This window comes from Bubalus bubalis, chromosome 23 (assembly GCF_019923935.1).
Source record: "Bubalus bubalis isolate 160015118507 breed Murrah chromosome 23, NDDB_SH_1, whole genome shotgun sequence".
Classification (NCBI taxonomy): Eukaryota; Metazoa; Chordata; class Mammalia; order Artiodactyla; family Bovidae; genus Bubalus; species Bubalus bubalis.
In genome coordinates, this window is record NC_059179.1 from 38,995,936 (window position 1) to 39,002,919 (window position 6,984).

Genomic DNA, 6,984 nt, shown 5'->3' on the forward strand with positions numbered 1-6,984 from the left:
TCGTAGCGACCCCATGGACTGCAGCCTACCAGGCTCCTCCGTCCGTGGGATTTTCCAGGCAAGACCACTGGAGTGGGGTGCCATTGCCTTCTCCCATAGTAGGCATAAATAAAGCCTAATGCTTTCCTTGGGGCTTCCCAGGTGGTTCAGTGGTAAAGAATCTGCCTGCCAATGCAAGAGATGCAAGGGACTCGGGTTTAATCCCTGGGTTGGGAAGATCTCCTGCAGTAGGAAATGGCAACCTTTTCCAGTGTTCTTGCCTGGAAAATTCCATGGACAGAGGAGCCTGGTGGGCTGCAGTCCATGGGATAGCAAAGAGCTGGACATGACTGAACGTACACACACTGCTTTCCTTCAAGGTATTCACAACATAGGGGAGGAGACAGGTAACAGATGGCCTTTGCACAATGAGATTCATCTCCATCCCAATAAATCTTCATTCAGATTATTCAGACTACATAGAAGCAGCAATTCTATATGAGGAAGAGCTGAATGAGGTGGGAAAAAGTTCAAAAAAAAGCACAGGGGTGGAAGGCTCTTGAGCTGACTCCATGGACAAGTGTAAAGCCATGGAAGGCATGGCTTCAGGAAGATAAGCTGGGCTCTGGGAGCATGGAGTGGAGGTCTTGATGAGGCCAAGTTGCTGATGTGGGAGCTGTGTGTGTCTGAGGAAGCTGGCATCAGAAGTGGGGGCCAGAAGTGTTGTCTGGAGAGTGAAGGGCTCTATACACCATGCTGAGGAGTTGGGGCTTTCTCGGATGGGTCCTAAGAGACCAAACCTACAAATGGACAAAGTTCAGATCGTAAGTGACCGTAGAGCTGTGACCACAATCGCTGCAGCAACCTGCCCAGAAACCCAAATCACAGCCTCAGTCCATACCTCCCAGCTTCCCACCTTTTTGTCCCTGCTTCCAACTCAGGACCAATCACACAAAATGCCCCGTTTCCAGTTACCAGCCTCCACCTTCCTCAGGCAACAAGCTCCAGTCAGGGCACACCTGAAGTCTCTGAAAAGCGTTCCTGCCCCCTACTCGACTTTGAGTTTCTGCTCTAAATAAGTTGCTTGTTTATTCTCATTTAAGTCACGTCTTCATTTATTTCCACAGTAGAGACCACAGGTATTGCTTTGTAGAGAGAAAGAGGGGACAATGGAAACAGATCTCATACCCCGATATGTGGTGTTAATACAATCACAGAGTGGTGTTATTCAGAGCTAGAAAAATGTGCTTTTTAAGACCCTTTGCAATCTATACACACACACAAATGCTTAACGTTTATGTTCACCTGAACACCCCCAAATTCTTTTACATTCTAAAGAAAGGCTTTGTATCTTTAAATGCAGTTTAAAAACAAGTGTCAGCACTGCCCTTCATTTTCTTTCTGACAACATTTTTATTTCCCCTAGTGGGAGATTGCATCAATTTGTTCCTCTTCCCTAGATCAGGCCCCTGAGCCATTTTACTCTACAGCCTCCTCTCACCACCACCACATCCCCCTCCACCCTCCCCAACTAAATGGGTGGAGCCCTGTGATGTTGAATTTGGTCCTGTGCCCTGCTTTGGCCAATGATATGTTAGCAGATATGATGCAAGCAGAGGCTTGAATCAGGCTTGGCCTCTGAGCCTGGGGCTCTTATACCTCTGCCACCTTCATTAGAAGGACCCTGCTTCTTATGCAGGGTGAGAAGAGGATGAGTGTCAGGTGGAGCTAAACCACTCTAGCCAAAGAGTTTAGATTAGACAACCGCCGGCTGACCAATGAGTTAAATAGTTATTTTTCAGTTCCTCTAAAATTTTGTGATTGTTACCCAACAGTTTCATACCAATAGTTGACTTTCCACCGCTTGATTTCAGAATTTCAAGGGATTTTTCATTACCATGAATATATGATTGTTAATAGCAAATTCTAATGGTTGTCTACCCAGTTTCATGTTTCTCTGCCATTCTTTCCTTCTGTTAGAGCCTTGATTTTATTTTCAGGTCACCCTATGCCCAGACAAGGGCCCAGAGAAGGTGTCCTGTTCAACCTCAAGGAGTAAATGTCCATTCATCCAAGTCAATTGTCATTTGCTGGTGACTGCAAATCTATACCAGTTATGGCCAGTGAAGTGTCAGAAGGCTGCTAGGGGCTTTCTGAGATGGCTTCTCTCCTCCTTATAAGGAATTCATGAGATGATGCTTCCTTTTTATGCCACTTGACTCTTAGACCTGCTGCAGCCATCTTGGGACCATGAGGGGAGCTGACAACAGGGCAAACCAACATTTTGAAGAGAACAGATTGTGTCCAGACTCATTGCGTCCAGAAGAGAACAGGCTGCGTCCCAGACTCGTTGCGTAGCCGTCCCATAGTGAGCCTTTGGCACTACCCTAACTCAGGGCTATTTGTTACGTGCCCTTGCTATTTAGGCCCTGTTTTCTAACAGTTTCTATTCCTGATAGCTCAACCCTTACTGATTCAGATGTTTCCTCAGAAAAGGAAAATCCCATTTAAAGAAGGGGATGTGTTGATTTTCTTTTCTTTCTTATGTTTTCATCAAGTGAGAATCACTTGATAAAAAGTGGGGCAAGGCCTCTCAAAGTCTTTAAAGATGGGCTTCACATGTTTGCTCCAGTTTGTTGTTGTTGAGTCCTTCAGCTGTGTCCAACTCTTTGCCACTGTATGGACTGCAGCACACCAAGCTTCCATGTCCTTCACTATCTCCCTGAGTTTGCTCAAACTCATGTCCAATGAGTCAGTGATGCCATCCAATCATCTCATCTTCTGTTATCCCCTTCTCTTGCCCTCAAGCTTTCCCAGCATCATGATCTTTTCCAATGAGTCAGTTCTTCACATCAGGTGGCCAAAGTATTGGAGCTTCAGCTTCAGCTTCAGCAACAGTCCTTCCTGTGAATATTCAGGGTTGATTTCCTTTAGGAATGACTGGTTTGATTTCCTTACAGTCCAAGGGACTCTCAAGAGTCTTCTGCAACACCACAATTCAGAAACATCAATTCTTGGGTGCTCAGCCTTCATTATGGTACAACTCTCACATTTGTACATGACTACTGGAAAAAGCATAGCTTTGACTAGTCAGAACTTGGTCATAGAGATGTCATTTGCTTCAGTTGATGCCTCCAAAATTTGACTTTAAGTGGTGTCACCATGACTACAATATGCTATGAAAGGACTTCTGACCTCACTACATGAGTCTGTGCTGCTTTGGGCTGACAGGTAAGTGCAGGAAGAATTTCAACAAGCACAAGTTTTCTTAATGATGGTCCCTCCTTCCAAAGAAAGACTCCCAGGGCCTATTACCCTTCCTTGACCAGGGTGAAGTTGACCTCTTTAAGTAGTAGCAGATACATCATAAAAAGCAGATTCAGTCCACAAGAATGTTCTTGCTCCAGCACAATAAGTACGTGATACATCTGCTCACTATGATACATCCCATTGCAGTAGATGACACTTTTTGAAAACATATTAAAATCTCATTAGACTTTATCTAAACTTGCTGCTAATTTGGGTAACTTGACTATCTTCCCCTCGTCCCATGCTGTGCTCAGCAGAAACCAGCTCATGCCAAATTATCATTCATTTTGTTAAAACAAAACTTCAGGCCACTCTCTGGACTTGCAAACTTTCTTCTGCCCCGGGGCCACTCACTGCCCTCACTCTTATTGTTCCTGGGAACATCTCTCTCCCACTCACTGCCTGGTAAACTCTTGGCATCTGGTAATTCAAAATTCAAACACCAATTCCTCTCTGAAGGTTCGCCTGGATCCTTGAGACAATGCTGCACAAGGGGTGAAGTCAGACTACGTGATTTTGGATTCACCTCTGCACCCAGTTGGGGCTCAGGTGGTAAAGAATCCGTCTACTGGTGCAGGAGACTCGGATTCGATCCCTCGGTTGGGAACATCCCCTGAAGAAGGAAATGGCAACCCACCCCAGTATTCTTGCCTGGAGAATCCCATGGACCAAGGAGCCTGGTGGGTTACAGTCCATGGGGTCACAAAAGAGTCGGACACAACTTAGCAACCAACACTTTCACTTCACTGTCCCCAGTTAGCAAGGACACCTCAGTAGAGGAGCCCAGCTTTTCTGAGCCACGTCTCAGCTTCCTCTCCTGTAAAATACGAATGCTGTTTGCCCCTGCCTCCAGCTGGTGCCAGGGAAGAGCCGAGCTCATGGGAGAGGCCTGGCACAGAGTAAAGGCTCAGTATGTTTTGGCTGTTGTTACTGGATACCTTTCTACAGAATCATAAAGCTTTATAGCTAAAAGGGGTTTCAGAGAGTTCTTCTCAACCTTCAATGTGCAGCGAATCACTTGGGGATCCTGTCAAAACATGGACTCTGATGCAGCAGCTCTGGGGCGGTGCCTGCTATTTCTGTGCATTACTCACAAGTGTTGCAGATACTGCTGGTCCCAGAACCGCACTTGACTAGCCCAGCTGTGTAGGACTCTGAGTTCCTGCTTGTTTTAGAAAAGAGGAAGATGAGGCCTGAGAGGGGCTGTTCCTGGCCCAGCAAGATCTAGAAGGCTGTTGAGAAAGGCAATATGGAACACAATCCTCCTGGTGGAGTTTAATGAGAGATTCACTTTTCAAAGCAATCCTTTTCTGAAAACCATGTGAAATTGATCTGTGCATGGTGAATTTGTTTCCTCACCCCAAGAGCCAGAGCTCCATTTCCTGAAGAGATATCCTTTTTTCCTGACTCTCAGAAGGGAGGAAGTGGGGATGAGATGGACAATGTCTAAAGCAAAGGCATTAAGCCAAAATGAGCGGTGTTCTACTGAGGGAGAAGAGGAAACACATGACCTCAGGGCCCGTGGTATAAAACATAGCTTAGAAGGAGCTGCCTTGGGTTTTTACTCATCCCAGAATGTCCTAAAAACAATCAAAGTTTTCAGGAAATTGGGAGAGTGTGCAGAAACTGTCATTGCTTTTCCTGCAAAAGGCAATTACCAGGTTTCCAACATTGGGGAAATACTCAGCTCTCTCGTCTGTGGGGAGGCATCTGGGCTAATGAGGCTCGGTTGTGTGGCATACTGAGCCGGGTCTCACAGCTTTCCTAAGTAGATCCCAAAACTACTCCTTAATTAAGAAGACGTGCCCATCACATCCCACTGTTTGTGCCGACACCCGGATGCCTGTCACATTGACTGCCACGGTGGATTCTATTTCTTTTCCCCACACCTGACCTTTTCTCTCATTTGGTTCAAACCAAAGCTTAACCCCGGCTTTTCAGCGCAGCTGAGAAGGAACCTACTAAAGAAAACACACAGAGCCCCCATCAGAGAAGCTGCTGGAATCTACCAGCTCCTGAATGCAATCCTTTAGAGAAGGCATGACTCGATCCTAAGTGAGATCTGATATTTAACAATCTTCCGCCATCCACAAGCCCTGTTGGTGTCAGCAAATTTTTCCCATCAGCTGCTGGATGGAAGAAAAAATGGAAGTAAATTGTTCTATGAAGGGTTGCTCATACCCAAAAGGCTACAAGAGTTCAGAGATGCAAGTCCCTGAAGAAAATGGATCAAGTCTTTTGCATGGTATCAATAATGATTCAAGCAATTCTGTTCACTTTCTATCAAAAGACGACCAGTAAACTCCCTCAGGTCTCTCTGCTGTTTGCAAATGGCCCTTGTCTTCAGAGAGTTGACAGTCTAGTAGAAGGAAGAAGAAATAACTAGGAAACAAGGTGGAGAGTGGTCCCTGCACTAAAGGAGTAGGAGAATTGCTGGAGGAAGGGAACGTGAACTGTTATCTTAGAAGTAGAGCACCACCCTTCAGGCAATTTTCAGAGTTTCATGGCCCAGCTTTCTCAACTTCCCTAAGGATATCTAGAATATGAGACTTGTCTAACTTAAAGAGTAAATGAATGGGAAGTAGTGTATATAGTCTTCTGCTTTTATAAATATAAAAATACGTATGATCGTAATCGTAGAGAAGAGGAGCAAAGGACCTACCCATTTTAAGTAGTTGTTTCATCCCAGATGGCACTGCAAGGTTGGGCAGGTTGTGCACTGTACAAGGGCACCTGACTAAGGGGGCAAACAAGGACTAAAATCCAGCGATCTGCCTTAGTGCAGGGTTGCATCTATCCAGAAAAAAAAAAGGTGTCCCTACTTCTGATTTGCACAGGGCATCACATTGGCTAGTAGTGGCCCTGATTCTGAGAAGTTAAAAATATCTTAAAATTCCTGTTAAATATCTATAGCATTTTCTTTTGAAACTTAGCGACTGAACAACAACACTGCTATATATAAAATAAACAACTAGGTTCTACTGTGTAGCACAGGAAACTATATTCAATACCTTGTAATAAACTATAATGGAAAAGAATCTGAAAAAGAATGTATTATATATGTGTATATATATAAAAAAACTCAATCTGCTGTAAATCTGCAACTAATACAATGTTGTACATCAATTATATTTCAGTTAAAAACAATTTAAGATTCATGTTGATAACTGCCTGGTTTGTAAGAGTCAGAGTCACCTCCCAGAAACATCAGAGTGCCCGTGGAGTGGGTGCTGGTACGAAGTGCAGGCAGGAGCTTGCTGAGCAAGGTCCTCCAGGCTGGTTTTGTAGAGGAAGCAGCAGGGCAGGAGGATGGGGCTCTGGGGGACATGGTTGGCTGGGGTCTTTGTCTCCCTGCTTGCCTGGAGCTGAGATGAGGATTTCTGACTCTCTGACTTTGGACCTCTGCCGTTGCTGCTCTAGAGTATTCGGCTCAGCTGTCCACCCCAGCATCAGCTCTCCTGGTCATCCAGTAACAGGTGTTATGGAACAGGCAGTCCAAGGTTTAGGCAGAGAGGTTACCAGGCACACAAATGAACTTCAACATCCCTCACTTGAAAAAAAAAAAAAATCGAAAAAAGCAGATTTCCTGTTCGCTGCTCTAAAGAGGAAGCTTTCTATAACCTCAGAAATTTCAGGCCCCGATGCCTGCTCTTCTCTCCCTTAGGAACCTGCAGCCTTAGCCCTGGCTGAACGCAG

The 6,984-nt window shown here is 45.2% G+C and overlaps 1 long non-coding RNA gene across 1 annotated transcript; it reads right to left on the minus strand.

The window, feature by feature from the left end:
- Nucleotides 1–415: 415 nt before the first annotated feature.
- On the minus strand, nt 416–6,217 carry LOC123331375. The gene is made up of 2 exons (XR_006547970.2): nt 4,383–6,217; nt 416–779 (listed from the first exon to the last, which is right to left on the minus strand). It is a non-coding gene; the product is annotated as an uncharacterized LOC123331375 (long non-coding RNA).
- Between the last annotated feature and the right edge of the window lie 767 nt (nt 6,218–6,984).